This window comes from Pleurodeles waltl, chromosome 4_2 (genome assembly GCF_031143425.1).
Source record: "Pleurodeles waltl isolate 20211129_DDA chromosome 4_2, aPleWal1.hap1.20221129, whole genome shotgun sequence".
Lineage (NCBI taxonomy): Eukaryota > Metazoa > Chordata > Amphibia > Caudata > Salamandridae > Pleurodeles > Pleurodeles waltl.
In genome coordinates, this window is record NC_090443.1 from 825426501 (window position 1) to 825450586 (window position 24086).

Consider the following 24086-nt stretch of genomic DNA (forward strand, 5'->3'; position numbering starts at 1 on the left):
TTGCCAGTCCCTTCAACCTCCATGCCACTGTGTCCATTGGTGTCTGATGTTTCTCCACCTGACAGTGGCTAACTGCTTCCCCACCTTCATGGCCAATGTCTCCTTTGTCTGCTCTTGAACATGCTGAAAAGACACATGCATCATTTCTATTATATCTGTGCAAATTAAAATGATCACAAGGTTCTATTCATTTGCTCACAGTTTTGTAAATTACCATCATTACTCCCATTTCATTTTAGATCATTACTATTAACACTTCACATTTTTCTTGGAATTGTTTAACACCTCTGATTGGTATGAATCATTTTTTTTTTAATAGTGAACTCATGTCACAAAAATAAATATCCAGCAAGAAACATTTCTACCATGCACATTGTTCATCTGCAAAAGTCCCTTTTAATACCTTCTTTGCTTCAATATTGATTTATCGTCTGGACATAACAAAGGACACAAAAATGTTTTTTGGGTATTTATTACTCTGTCACCAATACGTACACCTTCCTGTTGGTTTCAATTAATAATGTTTGCCTACAGAATTCATGTTTGCTGAAATAATCTGGCTTACATGCACATTTTTGAAGGAGTAAGAATTCATGCCAATCTGCAACTATGAAAATGAACTGACTTGAATCTTGCATTGAAAACATATTTATTCAATGTTTTTGCTAAGAAATGTTGCCATTGTTGTTATGTTCCTAGTCATTTTGGATCACATGCTCAATATTTTTTGGTCACTATACCAACTCACCAATGTAAATTTTTGAACATACACTGTATCATAAGTGCATTGCATCTTATTTCACCTGAAATAGGGCCAACATAACCTCCTCACAAATGTGATGGGGCATCCCACCTGACAGAATCATAAATTGTGGCCTGTTTGGTACAAATATCACTCATAACATAGACAAAATCCAGGTACCTCTTTTTTGTTAGGCAGGCACGTATCTGCTCAAAACAGTCCTCTGGTTGTCATGAGGAATCCATTGGCAGCATTTACCACAACTCAATACACAAAACAAATCATCATACATCTTGTGCAAATCTTACTCCTTCTAAAACTCTTCTTGTGCATTGGATATGTGTCAACCTTTATGCTGATGCCATAAATTATTGCTGTAACAAAAAATAGTTAACTAGCAATAAGAACTCAAAAAATAACTTACCCCCTTGATGCTGCTCATCAAAGTTGGGATAGGACACTGCAAGAATAAGGGCCATTAGGAGGGCTTAGGGTGCAGCGCACGTGCTTCCCGCATTGGAAGGACTGATCAAGCTGGACTTCAGATGACTTTCGGGTTCAGAGTCGTAGGTCTTCTGACCTCTTTCGGCAGTAAATGCTGTACCGCTTGCAGACTTCCAGGGTCCGCACCTTGTTGGTGATGGCCTTCCATATGGCCTTTTTCTGATCGCCATTGACCTGTATGGATATGCAAAAGAAAAAATATATTTTGTGAGGTTTTGCTGCAACACAATTTTGAAAAATCTATCACAAGCATTTCTAAAAAGTATTATTATTATAATAATAAGTATTATTTTTACAGGCAATTTTTGAAAATGTGTTATTTTCTTAAAAACACCATAGTGACCTGTTGCACATGCTCGTCATTTTTCACATCTTCATTTTACAAACCCGGGCCACTAGCATTGTCTAGGCCAGGGGTCTGAAACATTTCCTGCAGTGACAGCTACTTCTGATCAGTGCAAATCACTGTGAGCTACTGAAGGCTAAACAACATGCACATTGTTAGCACCCCCATGCCTACCTTCATTGGTTTCATGCCTTATGTTTTTAGAGCCAGATACTGTGGTTATAACCATACACTATGACTAAGGGCAGTATGGAAAAGCTGCCATGTGTGTCAGTGAAAACATGCTTTTTGGTGATGTATGAACATGTGTGCGTAGAAATGGGGTATATTTGTATGGGTGACTGAGAGCCTATGTTATATGTACTTGCAGCACCAGTCATACCTTTCCCCTTCTGTGGCACCATTACATGTATAATACGTACTTATACTCATTTTTCTGAAAATGGGATAAATTTAAAGTGCAAAAAAATATTCAGCCAAGTTCTTAACTTTAAATGTTTTTCCTGCACTTTACATTTCTCTCATTTCCACATATGGCTGTATCTTTTACTTATACTTATGACACAATGCCTACTGGCCACTGGAAGTAAGGGGAATGCAGTTTGTAAATGGAAAATTTAAAATTTTGAGTAAATTGAAATGAAAAGTCACCTTATTCATCCAGATAACTTTTCATTTCAATTTACATACATTTAGTAACATTACTAAACATCATTTTGTTCAAAGCCAAAATATCAAGTTGACTTCACTCCAATCACAACACTTCACTCAGGAACTAAAAAGGACAATTTGGCCTGTGTTTTAAAAGTTAATTAGAAATACATTTTCCATTACAACATGCACCTGTTCCTCAAGGTTCCCATATAGCTGGCTGTACAGGGACAGGACCTCCGTGGTCAGCAGTTCCAGCTCCTCTGCTGAGTAGTTAGGAGCCTTGTCACCTGCTTTGCCTGGCATTGTTGCTCCCAGAGGTTGGTAACAGCATCAAAAGTGGAGAAGTGTTGTTGGCTGCAGTGTTAGTAGGCAAGTGAGATTTTTTTCATAACAATGCATACATGTACACAACATACATGATTGTCAGCGGAGATGGACACAGCCACTGGCTTTCGTATGTTGCTGTCACACGTTAGCCAATAGCTATGATTGTTGTGGAGTTTTACACCCACTATGCAGGCTAATTCCGCTGATGGCTGCCAGATTGCAAATGTCTGAAACCGCAAGGTCAGGCAGCAGTTATTTTAGAACGTGAACCAGTAAATCTTTAGGTGTGAAGTTTGTGTCACCATCACTCAAAATGGTAACAATGTGTTTGCATATGCAAAATGCATACATTACTGTTTTTAAAAAATGAAACTACTGTAACTGTATTGCATTACTGAAAAAAAGTTTATTTTTTACTTCCGTTAACTGAATTTTGGGGAAAAAATAATGTGTAAATAATACATTTGTAATGTATTATTTAAACACTAGTTTTATAAAATATCAGACATGTAAACATTTGCAACATCACTAAAAATGTGTACATATATGTCACAATTTTACAAAGGCATGAGATGTGTGTTGATTATCAAAGACACGTTTGCCTATTTAAAGAGTTATTTCTCCTTTTTCTTAAATGCAGACATATGAACTCAGGGAGAGGTGTTTAGACCATTTCCAGACCTTGCCACCATGGAAGAATGGGATACTATAAAAAGAAATCGAATTGAATAGGCAAACTATTCTTCTTTTATGTCATTAGCTGGAGCCAGATCTTCTGCTTCATAATAGGAATCCCACAGCAATATTACCAATAGTGAAAATCATGGCAGTACTGCATTTTGTGGCCACAAAAGTTGAAAAACAAAAAAGAAGTCAATCATGGTGAAAGGAACTATCATTTTAGAGGCAAAATTGTTTGAAGGCCAATGTACAAAATACAACTGTCTTCTAAAAGATAAATGGGCCCAGAATCTAGTCTACAAAGTGAATAGTAGTCACACACTAGAGGAAATTAGGTTCTTCATCTCTTAGTGGTGGTGGTAGAGGTCTTGCCATCCTCTCCTGGTGGTCCAGAAGAATGTCCCCTTCTGGGAAGGGGGGGTTTGCAGTTGCAAGGAATATGGCGGTTACAGGTGATTGTGCTTGTGGCAGGGCCCCCATTTCTCTTGCTGAGGCAGGTGTAGTTAGCCCAAATGTTGACTTGCCACGGAAAAGGGTAGATGTTGTTGGAAAAGTCCTGCACATACAGTGGTAATTGTCAAACAGCTCCCTAGTCAGGGAGCTCAAATTTGAGTTGAGAGTCTACATCTCTACACTGTTCTCCCTCTGCATCAGCTTAGTGTCCTGAAGCACTGTAAAGACCTGGCCCATCAAGTACTGGGGTTGACGCAGGGATCCCAAGACGTGGCCAATGGTGGTCTGGGTGACTGTGAAGCCAGTGGCCTCACTTTGCTGGCCCACAGATTCCCTCCCAAGTACCCTACCCCCACTATCCTGTGTCCTTGAGGCAGGTGTAGTTAGCCCAAATGTTGACTTGCCACGGAAAAGGGTAGATGTTGTTGGAAAAGTCCTGCACATACAGTGGTAATTGTCAAACAGCTCCCTAGTCAGGGAGCTCAAATTTGAGTTGAGAGTCTACATCTCTACACTGTTCTCCCTCTGCATCAGCTTAGTGTCCTGAAGCACTGTAAAGACCTGGCCCATCAAGTACTGGGGTTGACGCAGGGATCCCAAGACGTGGCCAATGGTGGTCTGGGTGACTGTGAAGCCAGTGGCCTCACTTTGCTGGCCCACAGATTCCCTCCCAAGTACCCTACCCCCACTATCCTGTGTCCTTGAGCCAGTGTGTCTCAACCCTGAGTCTTGGCTGAACTAAAGATGGTGATGGTGGTGTTGGCTCAACAGCAGCCAGGACTGGGTGGCACAAGATTGGGGTGATGCTCCTTTAGACACAGGAAGTGGAGGTGTCCATTGGCTGAGGTGTAATAACATCTGGGGTGGAAGTTGTAGACGTGGGCCAAGTGAGACACACTGGAGCTGACTGCCCAGACAGACCAGATGGCCTAGACTGCTCCACATCATCTGGATTTGAATGAGTGGAGTGATCAGCGAAGGCTTGATCCTGGTCTGGAGTGGTGGTATCTTCAGAGGCAGATGGTTGTACATGTACTCTGGGTTTAGGGTCTACTATGAATTACAAGAAAACAAATTGTAGAAGTCTGGAGTAAGTATCAAATGTGTTTCAAGCTACAAATGAAGCAAACTTACATTGACAAAGTAGTATTAATAGTATGTTTAGACCCTTCAGTGTTTTATTGCAAATTTCCCAAACATTATAAATTACACACATACAAATTTCTAAAAAGGCATGTGAAGAGATGTCCTTAAAAGACAAACATTACTTATGAAGTGTACATAAATGATACCACACATTCAACCCAACTCAGTATAGAGGAGAAATGAGAAGTAAACCATTCCAAGGCCTAGCAAGCTAAAAACCAGACTATTATACAACTTAGTATGATTAATGGCATTGGTCATCATATGAACTTTGCTAAATAAATTTATTATCATTACGACTTATATCCTGCCTACAACATAACATGATTTGATTCTTTAAGTCAACATTATTTGAGTTGTGAAACCAATTAATTCACTTCAATGAAATGACAAGAAAGTGACAACATATAAAATTACATGAAATAATCAAATTTGTATTCATTGCATTAAATGAGGTTTGAGAAATGCCTGACATTTTGAGGTGTACATATATGGAAGACAAGAGAGAATGACCAACATTATATTGCAAACATATTTTCCATATACAAAAGCAAGGCATCATGGTAGTTGTAGTCCTTTCAATTTGACAATGGCAACACTTGGAAAATTGTAAATTGAACATTACTAGTAAAATATATGCAGTAAAGATGTACACCCATTTAATAAATGACGTGTGAATATATGTTAAAAGGTAAAAATGACTTACAAGCACCATATCTTGATGGTATAATAAATTGGGGTTTGAACCTGTTATCTTAACTACAACAAACTACAACCAAACAAACATGCAAATTCAAGAAATGATCAATGAAGAACAACAGTAGTAATAGTAAAAGGAGTGATGGCACCCTAATTCTACTAACTTGATGATGACAATAGATTTATGATTTTTTTAATTGTGCTTATATGTTTTACAAAACAGCTAACTGAAGAGCAAATCCACATTTATTTTTAGTGAAACATGCATAAGTCTAACTTACCAGTTACCACTCCACCAGGGATTCCTGTCAAGCCTTCAGGGTGTAAGATCTGCAAGACCTACTCCTCCGGGTCAATTAGCTGTAATGTTGGGCTAGGAGAATCACCACCAGTTGTTTGGGCCTCCAGGTGGCACTTCAAGGCCAGGGAACGCACTCTCCCCCACAGATCATTCCACCTCTTCTTAATTTCCTCCTGTGTGAGAAGGCTGTTGGCTACAGCATTCACTCTATTAACGATTCTGGACCTCATCTGCCTTTTCTGAGATATGGTTGGATTTGTACTTGTGCTCCTAACAATTGTGGCCCTACTCTACTGATTTCACCAATCATGACTGACAATTCTCCCTCTGTAAAGGGGAGATTTCTTCTTCCTGCCATTATGAGTAAATACAATTGGATGTAAAAGAGGACCTAGAAATAAAGGGAAAAAATAAGAGAAAAGTTAACAGAGGGATAGAAAAGGATTTACCCTGACTTCTGTTTAGCAATTTCTGCTGCAAAATGGTGTTGTGCAGTGGAATGGCAAAGGATCATTGTCTGAAATGGAGTGTATTTTATAGTGTGTTATGCCGGTGTTCACAATTAACATCAGGTGAATGCTGCTAGCATCCATTGTACAATGTTGAGCGGGTCCCGCGATGGACTCCCGCCATCAGGAACCCACCACTAGTACAACACCAGCACATTATTCCAAATCAAAAAAGGCAAACATGATTTGTTAACAGGAAGCCTTTAGTGACAGATATCCATCTGACACTGTTTTCTGTTTTTTTAGGTGTTTAGATGCTTTGATGGATATCTCTTACTAAAGGTTTCCTGTTAACAAATCATGTTTGCCTTTTTTGATTTGGAATAATTATTGGTTCTTGAATTGGAGAGGACTACCCCTGTTTGGTGTACCATAATTTTAGTTTGTACCCCTCTGGCTATTTCCTGATTTTTTTGATAATTTTTGCTTTTTGAGGGATTTTGGATGTTATGTTCCTTTCCTTTTTTCTTTTTTGGAACACACACCCCTATTAGGTGGGGGGCACTCCAATTACCTTTGTTAATTGTTGATGTGCGCTATAATTTGGCCGACTTTGGTTTACTTATATGTCTGAGAATGGATGTCTATTTTAGAGTCCGTCCTCGACTTGATCAGCTCGGCATATCTGCCGTCTCCTGCGGGCCCTCCCCTCAGGGGAATTCCCCTCCTGATTGGTCCACGTTACGCCGGGGACCTTTAACCTGGCACGCTGTTTCCCGTATAGTATTTCCGGGACAGCGAACGCCGGGTAGGACTCCTGCTCCGGGACCGCACTGAATCAGTAAGTGTTTCTTCCCTTCTTTAGTACCTGGCTAACTGTGATAACATTACTTTTGGTGCCCCCTGTAGCACGTCTATGATGAGGCATACCGTTTAGCTCACATGGAGCTTCCCTCATGTGTGGCTATTACATATCTGACTGCTACATTTCTTTTTTACGATTGTACCAGAAATCGCGCATATTCATGTCCTGTGGCCCGGCTGCATTATTATTTTTGATACATTTTTTTGAGCATTCATTCACACTACTCTTGTTTCTATCAGGTCATATATGGTATACATTGAATAAGTTGATTCCAGTAAACTCCGCCAAATGTACTATACCACATTACTAAGAGATATAATCAACTGATTGTTCCTAATTAGTTTTCATTGGTTTACATATTGGATATGGACCCTCTATCCCTCATGTATGGTAATATTGAGGGCGTTCCAAATCAATGGCAAATTTCTATTCAATGATGAACTACTCTTTTTTAAAACTGAAGTTGGGGCGGAGGTCTTTTTTTTCCAATGAATTTCATATTTGTTTATCCGTTTTCCTGTTCATTCAGAGTATTGCGAGTCCTAAGGTCTGCTTGATCCCAAGGAACACGTTCCCTAGGAGGGTAAGGAGTATAATAATTGTGCCCAGTGAAGCATGGCTATAGTCTTTTGGTGACACCTATCACATTGTTTGTCACGCCACTATTGGATGTTTTTCAGTAGATTGTACACCTTGATTGAGTTCTGGATAACATTTTGCTCTTTCCCCACACAGGTTCGCTTATTTAGGCCTGTCTAAGTGTAGTGTTCATGTAAGTAGATTTTGTACATTATTATCCCACTGTGGGTATGGAACATAGCAGAGGAATTGTTGTGATTGCTGGTCCTGATGAAGCGCCACCTGATCCATAGGGACAACTCAGGCGTGAAACATGTTGACCATATGTACAAGCTGTAGAAAAGAGTGTCCCTAGCAGCTTTTTTCTCCCTTTTTTAGAGAGTGGAGGAACCTTATTCCTTACCCACTCTAGCTTTGTTTTTAACATTGACCGAGGCCTTCCGCTGTATTAAAACAAACTGTTAGGAGGTCCCTGAGCCAATTTCAACTTTTTTCTCTTCTCCCTTTAATTTTTTGAGGGTAGGTTTGAATATATTCCAGACCCCGTCTTGTGGCACACACTTTTGTTCTCCGGCATAGTGCCCCCTCAAGGGGGTCCGCCAGACATTGCAGCGCGGGTCTGGTGTGGAGTGGGCCCTATGATGAAGCATGACATCCAAAGGATGTGTGAGGGCCTGCACTTCTGAGAACAAGAAGTGCAGTCGCTGAATCTGTGTTGTTATAATTTCTGTTAAGGAACTGTGTACCCCTTTTTTGATTTGTTGAATACTCTGGGAGAGTGTACACTGGACCTTAATTAATCTCCCTGTCCCTCCTCGTTTTTTTGCCTTGAATTTGAAATTCAACACTCCTTTAATCTGACAGTATGTGACTTCTTCATCAGGTCTCAGCATTTTCTTTGTGACTTCTATCAAACCACCACCAGCAAGATTTTTGAGATACTTGATAATCTTTCTGTTATCAGTCTCATCAAGTGCATCTATGAAACCATCAGATGTCTCTATCCAAGCAGTCCATTTATTGCCAATATTTTGCTTTTTGGCAGCATCGAAAGGTGGTGGTAGTTTAAGGAAGGCAGCAGCATCGTAGAACAATGTGGAACTTACTGAAGTTGAGGGTAGCATGCTCTCTGACACTGTTTGGTAATATGTTTATGCAAAACTTCTCTAAAGTCCTTTGTCATGCTGGCTTCAGGACCGTCTTTAACATTTTTTGGAACTGTGGCTTCTTTCTTAGCTATCATCTAAATAATTTCACTATTTTGATGGTCGCTTTTGGCTCTTTATTCTTTGAAGACCTAAGAAGTTATTCTGATACCCACTCAGCACCTTTTTGGGCATGACGCTTTGAGTATGGATAGCTCTGAAAGCACAACCCTGGGCACTTTTCCTTGAGCAAAGTGGATTCAGTAAGTCATTTATTTCTTCTTTTTTTAAACATCAGTTTGTACTTCCTGACACCTGGCTGATCTCTGCCATGCAGCACTTCTGTGATTTCTGAGGCTCCAAAACATATAAAATAACATAATCTCCATATGCAGTAACTTTAAATTCTGTTTCCCCATATTAATAGCCAAGAAAGGAAAATGCACTGCAAAGGGTTTCTAAAAAGGGTTCTAAGGATACAATAAATAGCAATGATGATAAAGGGCATCCCTGTCACATGTCCCTACATACATTGAAATATGAAGATTGAAGACCATTAATATAAATAGATCTTTAAGTGAGGAGTGTTAAAAAACAATGTATTTGAAAAAAACAGAACCAAAACAATGCCATTTTAAATTCTGCATCAGTACATTCCAATTGACATGGTCGAAGGTCTTTTCCACATCTAATGTTATAGCTGCAGTAGGAATATTGCTTTTCGAAGCAAAATAGATAATATCCAATAATGCGTGAGTATTATCTATAATATATCTACCCCTCACAAATCCTCATTGCTCTATGCCATTCAGGTACGGAATACATTTGTCAATGCACAGGGCTAATATTTTTGCAAAGATCTTGCAACCTGAATTAATGGGGAAAATGGGCAGATAGTTGGTACCTATGGGCAAATCTCCATCTATCTTGAAAATTAAGCTAACCATTGCTACCAAGAACAAACCACAGGCCTCATTTTCCAAAATAAATGAAATAATGATAGTAATGTGGAACTAAAATGTGTGAAAATTGAGAATTAAATTCAAATGAAAAGCCATCTGGGCTAGGATCCTTGTCTTTAGATAGTTTGGCAAGAGCTGCTTTTATCTCAGGGATGGAAACTTTGCAGTACAAAGGCCTCATTATGAGTTTGGCAATCCCACCGAGGGAGTGCCAAACTCACTGAGGGGACCGCCCAGCCATAGTGGTGGCATTCCCCCCGAGGATATTACAATGTTCCTGCTGGGCTGACCGGTGGAAACATTGTAATACACGTTCTCGCCAGTCAGTCTGGCTGGAACAGTGCTATGGTATAGGACTCGGCTGCTACAGGAGCCGAGTCCTATACCATAGCATAGAGGGGGCCGACCAGCAACCCCGGAATGTACACTGTCTTCCTTGGGGGGAGGCCTGTGCTGTTCATCCCATGGCCATGGGAAGTGCAGTGGCCCCCGTGTAGCTCCTAGCACTGGCTTTCTGCCATCCTTTTTGTGACTGGGTCCCTGCCATGAAAAGGCTGGCGGAAAGTGAGGTTGTAATCTTTCAGGTGGTGCTGAGTACAACCCCAACAACAGTCACCACGCAGTAACCAATGTTCCTGGTGGGGATGGAGGCCTTTAGGTGGGCCCGCCCGCCAAGGTTGCAATTTGGCATCGGGCCGCCTGGAGTGAGGAGGTCCGACTGCCAGCCTCATAATGAGGCAGCAGTTTGGAAATATGAACTAATTTATCCTGATTTTCTGGATGAGAATCAAAGATAGCATACAAAGCCTCCTTTGATGGAGAATGCTCTGGTAAATTAGTTCCAAGTAAGTGTTGATAATATTCCATAAAGCAGTCCTTAAAGTGTGTGTTACCGGCGTTATCAGTAATAGTGCCAATTTTTGGGTTTCTATTTCTTTCCTTTCAAATAATTGGCTGAACATTTACCAGCTTTGTTGTGACCACCATAGTAATTTGCATTAATTTCTAATAACAAAGCAGATGCACCTTCAATAGATTTTTGAAAAAACTTCATTTGGCCTAAAGGAGGTATTTTAAAGTAGTTACTTTGTTAGAGGTGTAATATTCATGGCAGAAGGTCCAGTTCAATTATGACCGGTGCAAGGTCTGAAATTAAAATAGGGTCTGCTTTAACTTTAACTAAAGAGCTAAATAGATTAAGAGTCAGAAAGATATAATGTGTCTTTGATTTGGAACAATGATAAGGAGAGTATAGCCATATTATCCGAGGGATATCTAGGCTTTCCATGCATGTATTAAACATCCAGAAAGTATAGATTTTCTGAAAACTTTTTGCATTTTCTTGGGAACATAGTTAACCATGCAGCTTCTATCTATGAAGGGATCCATGAGTTGATTAGAATGTCCTTTAACCCTTTCGCTGCCAGGCCTTTTCCCTCTCCTGTGCCAGGCCTTTTTTTGGCTATTTGGAGCAGTTCGCGCTTAGCCCTCATAACTTTTTGTCCACATAAGCTAGCCAAGCCAAATTTGCGTCCTTTTTTCCCAACATCCTAGGGATTCTAGAGGTACCCAGACTTTGTGGGTTCCCCTGAAGGAGACCAAGAAATTAGCCAAAATACAGCAAAAATTTCGTTTTTTTTAAACAAATGGGAAAAAAGGGCTGCAGATAAAGGCTTGTGGTTTTCCCCCTAAAAATGGCATCAACAAAGGGTTTGCGGTGCTAAAACCACCATCTTCCCAGCTTTCAGGAACAGGCAGACTTGAATCAGAAAACCCCATTTTTCAACACAATTTTGGCATTTTACTGGGACATACCCCATTTTTACTATTTTATACGCTTTCAGCCTCCTTCCAGTCAGTGACATAAATGGGCATGAAACCAATGCTGGATCCCAGAAACCTGAACATTTCTGAAGAGTAGACCAAATTCTGAATTCAGCAAGGGGTCATTTGTGTAGATCCTACAAGGGTTTCCTACAGAAAATAACAACTGAAAAAGAAAAATATTGAAATTGAGGTGAAAAAAACATAATTTTTTCTCTACGTTTTACTCTGTAACTTTTTCCTGCAATGTCAGATTTTCGAAAGCAATATACCGTTACGTCTGCTGGACTCCTCTGGTTGCAGGGATATATCGGGCTTGTAGGTTCATCAAGAACCCTAGGTACCCAGAGCCAATAAATGAGCTGCACCCTGCTGTGCGTTTTCATTCTATACCGGGTATACAGCAATTCATTTGCTGAAATATAAAGAGTGAAAAATAGCTATCAAGAAAACCTTTGTATTTCCAAAATGGGCACAAGATAAGGTGTTGAGGAGCAGTGGTTATTTGCGCATCTCTGAATTCCGGGGTGACCATACTGGCATGTGAATTACAGGGCATTTCTCAAATAGATGTCTTTTTTACACACTCTCTTATATTTGGAAGGAAAAAATGTAGAGAAAGACAAGGGGCAATAACACTTGTTTTGCTAATCTATGTTCCCCCAAGTCTCCCGATAAAAATGCTACCTCACTTGTGTGGGTAGGCCTAGCGCCCGCGACAGGAAACGCCCCAAAACGCAACGTGGACACATCCCGTTGTTTGAAAGAAAACAGAGGTGTTTTTTGCAAAGTGCCTACCTGTAGATTTTGGCCTCTAGCTCAGCCGGCACCTAGGGAAACCTACGAAACCTGTGCATTTCTGAAAACTAGAGACCTAGGGGAATCCAAGATGGGGTGACCTGTGGGGCTCTGACTAGGTTCAGTTACCCAGAATCCTTTACAAACCTCAAAATTTGGCTAAAAAAACACGTTTTCCTGACATTTTGGTGACAGAAAGTTCTGGAATCAGAGAGGAGCCACAAATTTCCTTCCACCCAGCGTTCCCCCAAGTCTCCCGATAAAAATGATACCTCACTTGTGTGGGTAGGCCTAGTGCCCGCGACAGGAAATGCCCCAAAACACAACGTGGACACATCACATTTTTTCACAGAAAACAGAGGTGTTTTTTGCAAAGTGCCTACCTGTGGATTTTGGCCTCTAGCTCAGCCGGCCCCAGAGGGGGCAGAAATGGCCTAAAATAAATTTGCCCCCCCCAACCCCCCCTGGGAGCGACCCTTGCCTACGGGGTCGCTCCCCCGGCGTGACATTGGCGCCAAAAAAAGAAAACCACGGTGCCTAGTGGTTTTTGCCCCCTTGGGGGCAGATTGACCTAAAATCGGCCAATCTGCCCCCAAGGGCGGCAGAAATGGTCTAAATACAATTTGCCCCCCAGGGGAGCGACCCTTGCCTAATGGGTCGCTCCCCATCTCTAAAAAAACAAACAAACAGAAAAAAAACACACAACATTTTTTTGCCCTGGCGAATAGAGGTTTCTGCCTCCCCTGGGGGCAGATGAGCCTAATAATAATAGGCTGATGGCCTAAAATAAATTTGCCACCCCCACACCCCCCCGGGAGCGACCGTTGCCTACGGGGTCGCTCCCCCTGCGTGACATTGGCGCCAAAAAAAAAATCCCCGGTGCCTAGTGGTTTCTGCCCCCTTGGGGCAGATTGACCTAAAATCGGCCAATCTGCCCCCAAGGGGGGCTGAAATGGTCTAAATACAATTTGCCCCCCAGGGGAGCGACCCTTGCCTAATGGGTCGCTCCCCATCTCTAAAAAAAACAAACAAAAAAAAAACACAAAAAAGAAAATTTGCCCTGGCGCCTAGAGGTTTCTGCCCCCCTGGGGGCAGATTGGCCTAATAACAATAGGCCGATCTGCCCCCGGGGGGGGCAGAAATGGCCTAAAATAAATTTGCCCCACCCCAAACCCCCCCGGGAGCGACTCTTGCCTACGGGGTCGCTCCCCCTGCCTAGTGGTTTCAAAAATCGGCCGATCTGCCTCCAAAGGGGGCAGAAATGGCCTAAATACAATTTTCCCCTCCAGGGTTGCTCCCCATCTGTAAAACAAAAAAAAACAAAAAATCCCCGGTGCCTAGTGGTTTCTGCCCCCCTTGGGGGCAGATCGGCCTAATCAAAATAGGCTGATCTACCCCTCAGGGGGGCAGAAATGGCCTAAAATAATTTCCCCCCCCAGGGGAGCGACCCTTGCCTAAGGGGTCGCTCCCCTGGGGTGAAATTCACGTAAAAAAAAAAAACTCCATGGTGTCTAATGGTTTCTGTCCCCCTTGGGGGCAGATTGGCCTCATCAAAATAGGCCAATCTGCCCAGTCAGTTTCCCCCCCCAAAAAAATCCCTGGTGTTTAGTGGGGTTTCAAAAGCCGGATTGCAAGCAATCCGGCTTTTGAAACGCTGGGAGAGACTTCAAAGGGAAAGAAATACATTTTCTTCGTTTGAAGCCTCTCCGAGCCTCCCCCACGTGATCGAAAGAGAAATGCAAAGCATTTCTCTTTCGATCGCGCTGGAAGCTGAGCTTCCAGCGCGATGGGGGAGGCCCTATGACAAATCAGCGTGCGCTCGCGCACTGATGTCACAGGCGGGGTCGGGTGGAAGGGGAAGGGCTTCCCCTTCCATCCCCGCCTTGGGGGGTGGGTGGGGTGCAAAGGGGGGGAACGCTAGCGCTCCCCCCAGTTCCCGTGCCTTGGACGAGGTGACCTCGTCCAAGGCACACGGGAACCGCTGCCTTGGACGAGGTCACCTCGTCCAAGGCATGCGAGAGGTTAACAATACAATATGTATCTGAACATAACATTACATAAAATAACATCTACATCAGTGGGATCATAAACATTAAACGTAGATAACAGTGGATGATTAATGATGAGATGTAGAAAAAGTAATCTGCCCTCCTCATCCTTTGTTTCATTCTCAATAACCAGATGGAGAGATTTCTGGAACAAAGCAACAACCCAATTTTTATTATTATTTGCAGCGGAACAAAAAAGATGACCCATTCAATTATTTGTTAGTGAATTAAGATCTTGGTCCATAATATGAGTTTCGTGTAATAGGGTAATTTGATATTTTAACTGGGACAAATGCATGAGAACGTTTTGTTTCATAATAGGACTATAGAAACCTTTGACATTCTAGGAGACAGTACAAAGGTTACTCATGATATATACAAATATTAAAAAAGGTATGAAATCCACAAGTAAAAACAGAAAGTAACACAAATGCAGCCACTGAAGGGATAACAGAGTAAGGCTCAGTAAAATAAGTAAGTAGAAAGTGTAAAAACAGAGATAAAAAAAGAAAAGGTTGAAAAAGGAATAAGAAGGGAACATGCTATGATTAGAAAAAAGGAGATGTAAGAAGCCTATATGACTTCAACCATGACGCAAGAAAAGAAAATGGAAAACTACTGTTAGACTTTTCATCCTTGGCGTGGTCTCCTTTAACTTTTTGCCTCTGTTCCCCAGGTTGTTGATGTGTGCTGGACTCTGATTTTACTGTTTTTGTTACTCTGGGCACTTTACCACTGCTAACCAGTGCTAAAGTGCAAGTGCTCCTTTACAAAATATGTATGTAATTGGCTTATCCATGATTGGCATATTTGGTTTATTACTAAGGGGGTCATTTTGACCTTGGCGGACGGCGGAGGCCGTCCGCCAAGGTACAGCCGCTGAATGACCGCACCGCGGTCAAAAGACCGCGGCGGCCATTCAGACATTTCCTCTGGGCCGGCGGGCGCTCTCCAAAAGAGCGCCCGCCGGCCCAGAGGAAATGCCCCTGCAACGAGGACGCCGGCTCAGAATTGAGCTGGCGTAGTTGCAGGGGTGCGACGGGTGCAGTTGCACCCGTCGCGTATTTCAGTGTCTGCTTAGCAGACACTGAAATACTTTGCGGGGCCCTCTTATGGGGGCCCCTGCAGTGCCCATGCCATGGGCATGGGCACAGCAGGGGCCCCGCGGCACCCCCTACCGCCATCCTGTTCCTGGCGGGAGACCCGCCAGGAACAGGATGGCGGTAGGGGGTGTCAGAATCCCCATGGCTGCGGAGCGCGCTCCGCAGCCATGGAGGATTCACAAGGGCAGTGGTAAACCGGCGGGAGACCGCCGGTTTACCCTTTCTGGCCGCGGCTGAACCGCCGCGGTCAGAATGCCCTCAGGAGCACCGCCAGCCTGTTGGCGGTGCTCCCGTGGTCGGTGACCCTGGCGGTCACCGGCCGCCAGAGTCAGAATGACCCCCTAAGTCCCTAGTACAGTGCAGCACTAGAGGTGCCCAGGGCCTATAAATCAAATGCTACTAGTGGGCCTGCAGCACTGGTTGTGCCACCCACATAAGTAGCTCTGTATTCATGTCTCAGACCTGCCACTGCAGTGTCTGTGTGTGCAGTATTAACTGTAAATTCGACATGGCAAGTGTACCCAGGCCTGGCCTAAACCTTCTTTTTTCTTACATGTCAGACACCCCTAAGGTAGGCCCTAGGTAGCCCCAAGGGCAGGGTGCAGTGTATGGTTAAGGTAGGACATATAGTAATGTGGTTTATATGTTCTGACAGTGAAATATTGCTAAATTCATGTTTCACTGTTGCAAGGCCTGTCCCTCTCATAGGTTAACATGGGGGCTACCTTTAAACCTGATTAAAGTGTAGATTCCCTTTGGAAGCGGATGGACGTGTGGAGTTTGGGGTCTCTGAGCTCACAATTTAAAAATACATCTTTTAGTAAAGTTGATTTAAAGACTGTGTATTTGAAAATGCCACTTTTAGAAAGTGGGCATTTTCTTGCTTATACCATTTCTGTGACTCTGCCTGTTTGTGGATTCCCTGTCTGGGTCAGTTTAACAGTTGGGCTGGTTGCACCTCACACTAGACAGTGACACAAAGGGAGCTGGGGTGTAACCTGCATATCCTGATAAGCCATCTGTGCTAGGAGGGAGGGGAGGAGTGGTCACTCACACCTGAAAGGGCTGTGCCTGCCCTCACACAATGCAGTCTCCAACCCCCTGGTGAGTGTCTGGGGCCTGGCATGGGCAAGGCAGGATTTCACATTCAAAAGAGACTTTACTTTGAAGTAGGCCTACTTCAAAGGAGAAATTGGGTATAAGAAGGGCACCCAAAACCACAGACTTTAGATCACTTCTGGGCATCAAGAGGAACCTCTGCCTGGAGAAGAGCTGAAGAGCTGAGGAGAAGTGCTGCCCTGCCTGTGACTGTGCTTTGTGGAGCTATCCTGCAGTTGCTGCTTCTCCCAGAGTAAGAGGGCAAAGACTGGACTTTGTGTGCCTTCCATCTTGTGAAGAAATCTCCAAGGGCTTGATTTAGAGCTTGCCTCCTGTTGTTGAAGTCTCAGGGACAGCAAAGACTTCTCTCTGCCAGCACCTGGAGTCTCTGGAGAGACTCCTACTCTGCCCTGTGGTGCCCATCCAGTTCCTGGGACCCTGAAAGGAGCAGCTGGCAGCATAAAGACAAGGAAATCCACACACAGAGCGCCGTGCGGGGAAAAGATTGACACGATGCTGATCTGCGGCTGAAAAAACGACGCGATGCCGGCTCCGCAGCCGAGAAACGATGCTCGCAAGAAACACGACCGAAGAATTGATGCACGGAGCTGGAGAAACTACGCATAGCATCGCTGATGGAGGCTGGGAGATCACAACCCTCGCTGCGGGGTTTTCGGATCATCGTGCGGCTGGATTTCCGACTCAAGTACCGCTGTGCGTGGAAAAACAATGCAAGGCCTGCCCGGACCCGAGAGTGCTGACCGGATCGACGCATCGCTCTCCTGCGGAGAGAAGAAACGACGCACCTTGACCCGGCGAAAGGAGAAACGACGCACGGTCCCGCTTGTGAGTGGAATCAATGCATCGCAAGCCCCTTTTTGACGCACACTCGCCCGTGCAGGGTTATTTTTGACACGCACCAGGTGCATTTTCACGCTAGCAGCGCTAGTGTGTGTTTAAAACTACTTAAAGACTCTTTTTGATTTTTAATTGATAACTTGACTTGTGTATTGTGGATTTTTGTCGTTTTGGTCTTGTTTTGTTTAGATAAATATTTCCTATTTTTTTAGACTGGTGTTGTGTCACTTTGCAGTGTTTTCATTGAGTTACTGTGTGTGTTGGTACAAATACTTTACACCTAGCACTCTGAAGTTAAGCCTACTGCTCTGCCAAGCTACCAAGGCGGTAAGCAGGGGTTAGCTGAGGCTGGTTCTCTTTTACCCTGACTAGAGTGAGGGTCCTTGCTTGAACAGGGGGTAACCTGACTACCAACCAAAGACCCAATTTCTAACAACTACAGTTTAATGATTAGGTTCTGAAATGCAGCAAAGACGCTTAACAGGACAGAAGGTGCCCAGGTTCGTATATTAGAGGGTAAAAGTAAGACAGAAGATCGTTACCAAGAACACTATAATAGAGTCACTAAAGGGAAAGGGAGAACCTACCCACATAGAAGGAACATATTGTAAATGAAGTCAAAGGTGGGAAACAGTGTAAACAGAGGAACATGTAGAACAGGAATTCAAGCTGATATCACACCAGACATACTGAAAACAAAAAATGAGAAAACAGAACATCATGAGAAGCATACAGAAAGATACTAACAACAATCATAAGGTAATAAAACAGCTTATGAATGAAAACAATAAAATTCAAGTTTCCCCACGGTCCATATTTTCTCCCTTGTGAAGATGGATAAATCGCTTAAAGAGATTCAAAGGGCATAATTTTGTCTTTATACATTACCTGAAACAAACATGGATGGATAAGGCCATGATGAGCATTCGTGGATCTGAATGCAGGACATAGTGAATGGAACTCTTTCCATCTGTTTGCTGTCCCTCTAGCCACATTGTGTGTAAAGAAGATTTTCTGCCTGGACCATAGTATTTGTTTCCTTTGTTTGGCAGCTGACATAACCTTCATGAGGGCAGAATATTGCAGAAAGAAGACTGTAATGACTTGAGGTCAGCTGAAGGGGACACTGCTGATAATTTAGGACCCATATGATGATCTTTTTGTAAGTTAAGATCCAGACAATCCTTAAGACCTACAATTTTAGAAATGGTAATTTTGAGGAAGGGGAGCATGTTCGGACCCTCTCCGCCTTCAGGGATTCCATAAATCATGCTATTGCTGCTACATAGATTGCAATTTTCCAAATCTTCTGTTTGCTGAGAAATTTCCTTGGACATCGACTCAACTTCAGTCACCACATCTTGAGCATCATGTATTCTTTGTTCCCTCTCAGAAACAGAGGCCCTCATTCTGACCCTGGCGGTCTTTTCGCAAGACCGCCGAGTTACCGCCGCGGTGAAGACCGCCGACCGCGGCGGTATGCCGCTGTGCGCATTCTGACCGCTGGGAGCGTTCCGCCGGAAAACCGCCAGCAGCCACACTGGCGGTCGGCGGGAAAGTGGAGACTGGTCAACCTCCACCGCCACGCCAGCAGAACACCGCCCACAGAATTACGACCCACATTTCTGTGTGGCGGTCTTCTGTTGGCGGTCTTCTGTTGGCGGTCACCTCCCCATGGCTCCCGTCGCCTCCCGGAGGACCAACGCACAAGGTAAGTTGATCGTCCGTGAGGGGAGGGGGTGGGGGGGTGTTGTGTGATGTGGGCGTGCATGGGGGTGTGCGTGTGAGTGTGTAGAGGGGGTGTGTGAGTGCGTGTATGCGGGCGGGGGGTGCTGCTGTGTCTATGGGTAATGTGTGCTGTTCGGCAGGTGCGCATGTCTGCATGTATGTGTGCGGGTATGTGTCCCCGTTGTGTATGTGTGTGTAGGGGGTGTGTATATGTGCATGTTGGGGGTGTGTGCATGTCGGGGTGCATGTATGTGCATGTCAGGCTGGGGGTGGGGAGGGGGTTCGTACCACCTCTGGGGGGTGGCAGGGGGGTGGAGGGTGTGGGGGGAGGACTCGGGTGGGTAGTGGGGGGTGGGGGAGACCCCTATCAGTGCCAGGGAAGGAATTCCCTGGCCCCGATAGTGCTTACCGCCATGGTTCGCACGGCGGTTCCCGCCCGCAAGAAACCGCGGCGGTAGGCAGGGTCATAATACCCTTGGCGGTCTTGGGACGACCGCCGGGCCGGAGTGCGCAAACTCCAGCCCGGCGGTCATGACCGCCGTGGCGGTCGGAGTGGAGAAGTGGCGGTCGGTCGCGGCGGGGACCGCCGCGGTCAGAATGCCATTTTTAATACCGCCGGTCTGTTCGCGGTCCGACCGCCGTCTCTCCGCCGACCGCCAGGGTCAGAATGAGGGCCAGAGTCTACTATTTTCCTCAAATCCTTTGAAGAATGGCATTTGTTTTAGGTTCTTGATTTCACCCATTAAATCTTTCAAGTTTAAGGGAAAATTTGATTTTTTTGAAGATACTCTGTCTTTTTTAGTCTTATGTTAACATTGCTATCAAGGCTGTAGGTGAATAGAAAGATTTCGGATTTGAAGCTGGATGGTCCATTGTAGATGATGCTAGGTCGACCCATTTGCAGCCTCAGTAGAGTGGCACAGGACAGCACAATTACTTCTGTAATGAACAGACTGTCTGTCTGCTAGAAGTGACTGAATGATCTGGATGGGAAAAGGTGCTATCCTCTCCTTAGAAGTGTGCCAGACAAATGCCTGGATATAGCTGCTTGGCATGTGATGTATTTTCTGGCAATGCAGAACAGCCATTAAGCATGCCAAATGCATATGTTTAGAAACAGACTGTCTTTGGCAGTGTGCTTAAAGTAGATGAGAGGAAAGCGTAAGATATAGAGTGTTTCATAACATGTTGGTAGAGTCATGTGTCCATAGATGTTCACTCTATATCTGTAAACATTTGCCAGAAGTGTTTTGCGAACTTACTTGTGGAAACAAAATGATGACCTTCACAACTCTCACAAACATATAAAATATGTGAAATGGTGATGGTACGTAGGCAATAAAGTTGAAAAAAAGAAAGTTGCTTGTTCACTAGTTCTCTTCACACATACAAAGTTCATCTTCCATGCGCATCGAAAATCATTAAAATGTGCTGGAGCTTAAGATGGTGGCCGCAGAGGCCCGGTGTGAGGTGCGGGAGTGCAGAGGTGAAATGAACATTGCAGTCTATTATCTCAACATTTCACTCCCCGATGGTTCTGGACTCCATGGCTCCCCTTTACGGTCAAGAGTGAGGAGGAGAGGACAGTGTTCCATCTTTTGTCTCCAGGACTCTGGGAGAGCTAAACACCAGTAACTATTTTGCGGGTGGTCCAACCATGTCCCCCCATGAGCCTTGTTGTTAACAGTAATGATGATACCACTGTTTACTTAAAGCATTCAGAATTAGGAGGTCATTATGACCCCAGCGGTCGGTGTAAATATGGAGGAAAGTACAGCCAACAGGCTAGCGGTACTTTTATCCATATTATGACATTGGCGGTTTGGCTAAAGCCATATCACCAATGTACCACACCTACTGCCACGGCGGTAATGGCTGCCGGGCTTGAGACTTCACTCTCCAGCCCGGCAGCCATCACTTGCCCTCCTGCGGGATTATGACCCCGCTTACTGCCATGTTTTTCGTGGCATCCTTACTGTCACGAAAACCATGGCGGTACGCACGATCAGTGACAGAGAATCCCTTCCCTGTCACTAATAGGGGTCTTCCCTGACCCCCTCTGCAGGTTTCCCCACCCCCTTCCTTTCCAGACCCCCTCCATACACGCCCCTCCCTTCATACACGCACACACACATACACACAACCATTCCAACATTCATCCACGCATGCATACATCCATTCACACACACATCCACACACACTTACATAAATACATGCAGACACGCATTCACACAACGCAACATACACGCACTCACAAACCCTCACATTCACACCCACACAACATGCAACACACACCCACATACAAGCTTGCACAGACATACACACACACCCACACACACACACACAACACCCACCACCACCTCCCATGTCGGAGCACCCGACTTACCTGTAGACAGGGGGTCCTCCGGCAGGATACGGGACAGGTCACCAGCAGAACACCGCCAGGCCATATTATTCTCAAAATACGACCGTCAGTGGTCTACTGGCGTGGCGCTGCTGCTGGCAGCTGCACCACCTTACTGCCATCCGCCAGCATGGCCACAGCCGGATTTCTGCCATCCTTCAGGCGGAACTCCGGCTGTGGTCATAATCCAGCAGCCGGCTGGTAGCAACGGTCTTTTGGCAGCCTTCGCCACAGTGGTAGGCGTTTTTTACCACCGGGGTCTTAATGACCCCCTAAGTGTCTAATGAGAGAGAGATATGGAATAGTTGAGAGAGAAAGGATAACACTTGAGAGAAAAGGGTAAGAAGTTTGGTTATCTGAGGTAAAAAGTCAGAGGTCCCAAGACTACCATCAGGAAAGAAAAGAAATTATAGGGAATAAGTAGAGAGTAATGTTAAGAATGAAAATAGCTAGCAATGTTGGTAACTAAGATGTTAGAAGATGTCTTGTCTTTACATGAAAGAGAATAGTGTCTGAACAGTCAATTTTATGTCTGAGATGAGACCTAAATGACTCAATGAGTTTTTGAGAGTAGCTCTTTCGGCCTTGTCAGTGATGGTGATGAGGTTATTTACTGACAGCTTATATTCCGCTAGGTGCTCAGATGAATTTTGACTTCCTCCACTTCAAAAGTTGAGCTCACATCTAAGTATGTATACAATGTGTGTGGGTGGAAATCAAATTTTATCAAATCTTGTGGGTGAAAATAAAAGCCAAGCAAATTTTGATTTACTTCCTAGTTAAGTACATTTGCTCACATGTGACATTTAGTGAATGTGGGCCAAGCACTTATATTTTAGAACTTTCATAAAAGCTCTTTTTTAACATGGGTTCTTTGGTGGAATAAACTAAGCATGAAGTAACTCAAAACTGTCTTCAACACATTTGCCTGTCTGACAAGCACCTGCAAGTTACTCGGACCTCATGCATGCTTCAAATTAGTGTAAAGTCGCTGTTCGGTTCAAGAGGATTCCCCACAATCAGCCTAGCACACATGTCAATAAGACAACATCCTCCATCAATAAATTATTTAAATGTCATATCTTGCCCAATTATGTTCATTGAAAGATAACATCCATTGAGGAAAACACTTCTGCAGATGAACATGACAAGTAATTGATTAACATGGAACAGAATTGTTTCTCTTTTTATGAAGTTCAAAGTTAATATAATATACCTCTCTTTTCTATGTTTAAATATGAGTTGCTAAAGAAGACTGTTTCACAATACATGTCTGTCCTTAAACCTTCAGATATTTCCACTCACAGTACACTTCCTGCTATTTTTAATGTGTCCATTAATGCTAATACTACCTATATTTATAAACATCTAGACTATCTCCCTACCACCAGATCTAAATCCAAAGTGGAAATAAAATTGGAACGAGTTTTAAAATGCAACTTTCCACTTCAATCATGGAATAACATCTGGCCTGAAATCCATTCCACCTCATCTTCGGCTAGCATCACACAAACATTGCGTTATTTTAAAAAAAGATTATTTTTTATCCCTACCGCTCACCATACATACAATCTCACCCTAGATGATAATTGTTGGACCTGCAAAACAGTGAATGGAGCTCTAATGTATATGTTCTATTGTCCATCAATCAATACCTTCAAGCTTGGGTGAGAATTACTAATATTTGTTCTATAACACTTCCTTTTGCTAGGTTGCATATTTTCCTTGGTGACTCTTCACACATGAAAATCTTATGGTAGGGAAATGTGTTGACTTGCTTATTGCTACTGGTTTACAAATTATCGTGTCTAGTTGGAAAGATGGCTCTACAATTACTTTTACCAGATGGTGGAATCTGTTATGTCACAAACATTGACTTGATAGACAAAGTGCAATCTCCACACAGCAAACTAATGGAGAAAGACTTATTCTGGCTACCACTCTCCTCCCATTTATTTAGACAACACCAATAATGTGATGCAAAAATCATTTATCAGCCTCCATTAATATTAGTTTAGCATTGTTTTCAAATGTTTATTAAATGTATATCTATTACAGTTAAGATTTATATTGTTCATAGGTTCTTTTCCTCTTCTAATAAGGCTTTTTACTTTTCACTTTTTACTTTACTTTACTTTCTTTTCTGTTCATTCTTATATTCTCCCTTCTCTCTTTCTTCTTCCCCATCTTTCTTGTCTCTTAATTCCCTTCTGCATTTTCCCTTAGAAGAAAACAATAAACTACAAAATGCTAGATTTACTAATGAACTATTTTTTCAAACTTTCATATTCCTTTCCACAGCCTGTACAGTGGTATACATCATACTGTTAATTATTAGATTTAATAATCTTGTTCTTTTTGCAAACGTCATT

The 24086-nt window shown here is 43.5% G+C and overlaps 1 long non-coding RNA gene across 1 annotated transcript in view; it reads left to right on the top strand.

Annotated features, from left to right (window-relative positions):
- Window positions 1–7098: 7098 nt before the first annotated feature.
- LOC138293352 (uncharacterized) overlaps window positions 7099–24086 on the top strand; it is a 432170-nt gene continuing 415182 nt past the window's right edge. The window contains exon 1 of the long non-coding RNA XR_011202975.1: window positions 7099–7143. This is a non-coding gene — a long non-coding RNA (uncharacterized lncRNA). The remainder of the gene's footprint in view (window positions 7144–24086) is intronic.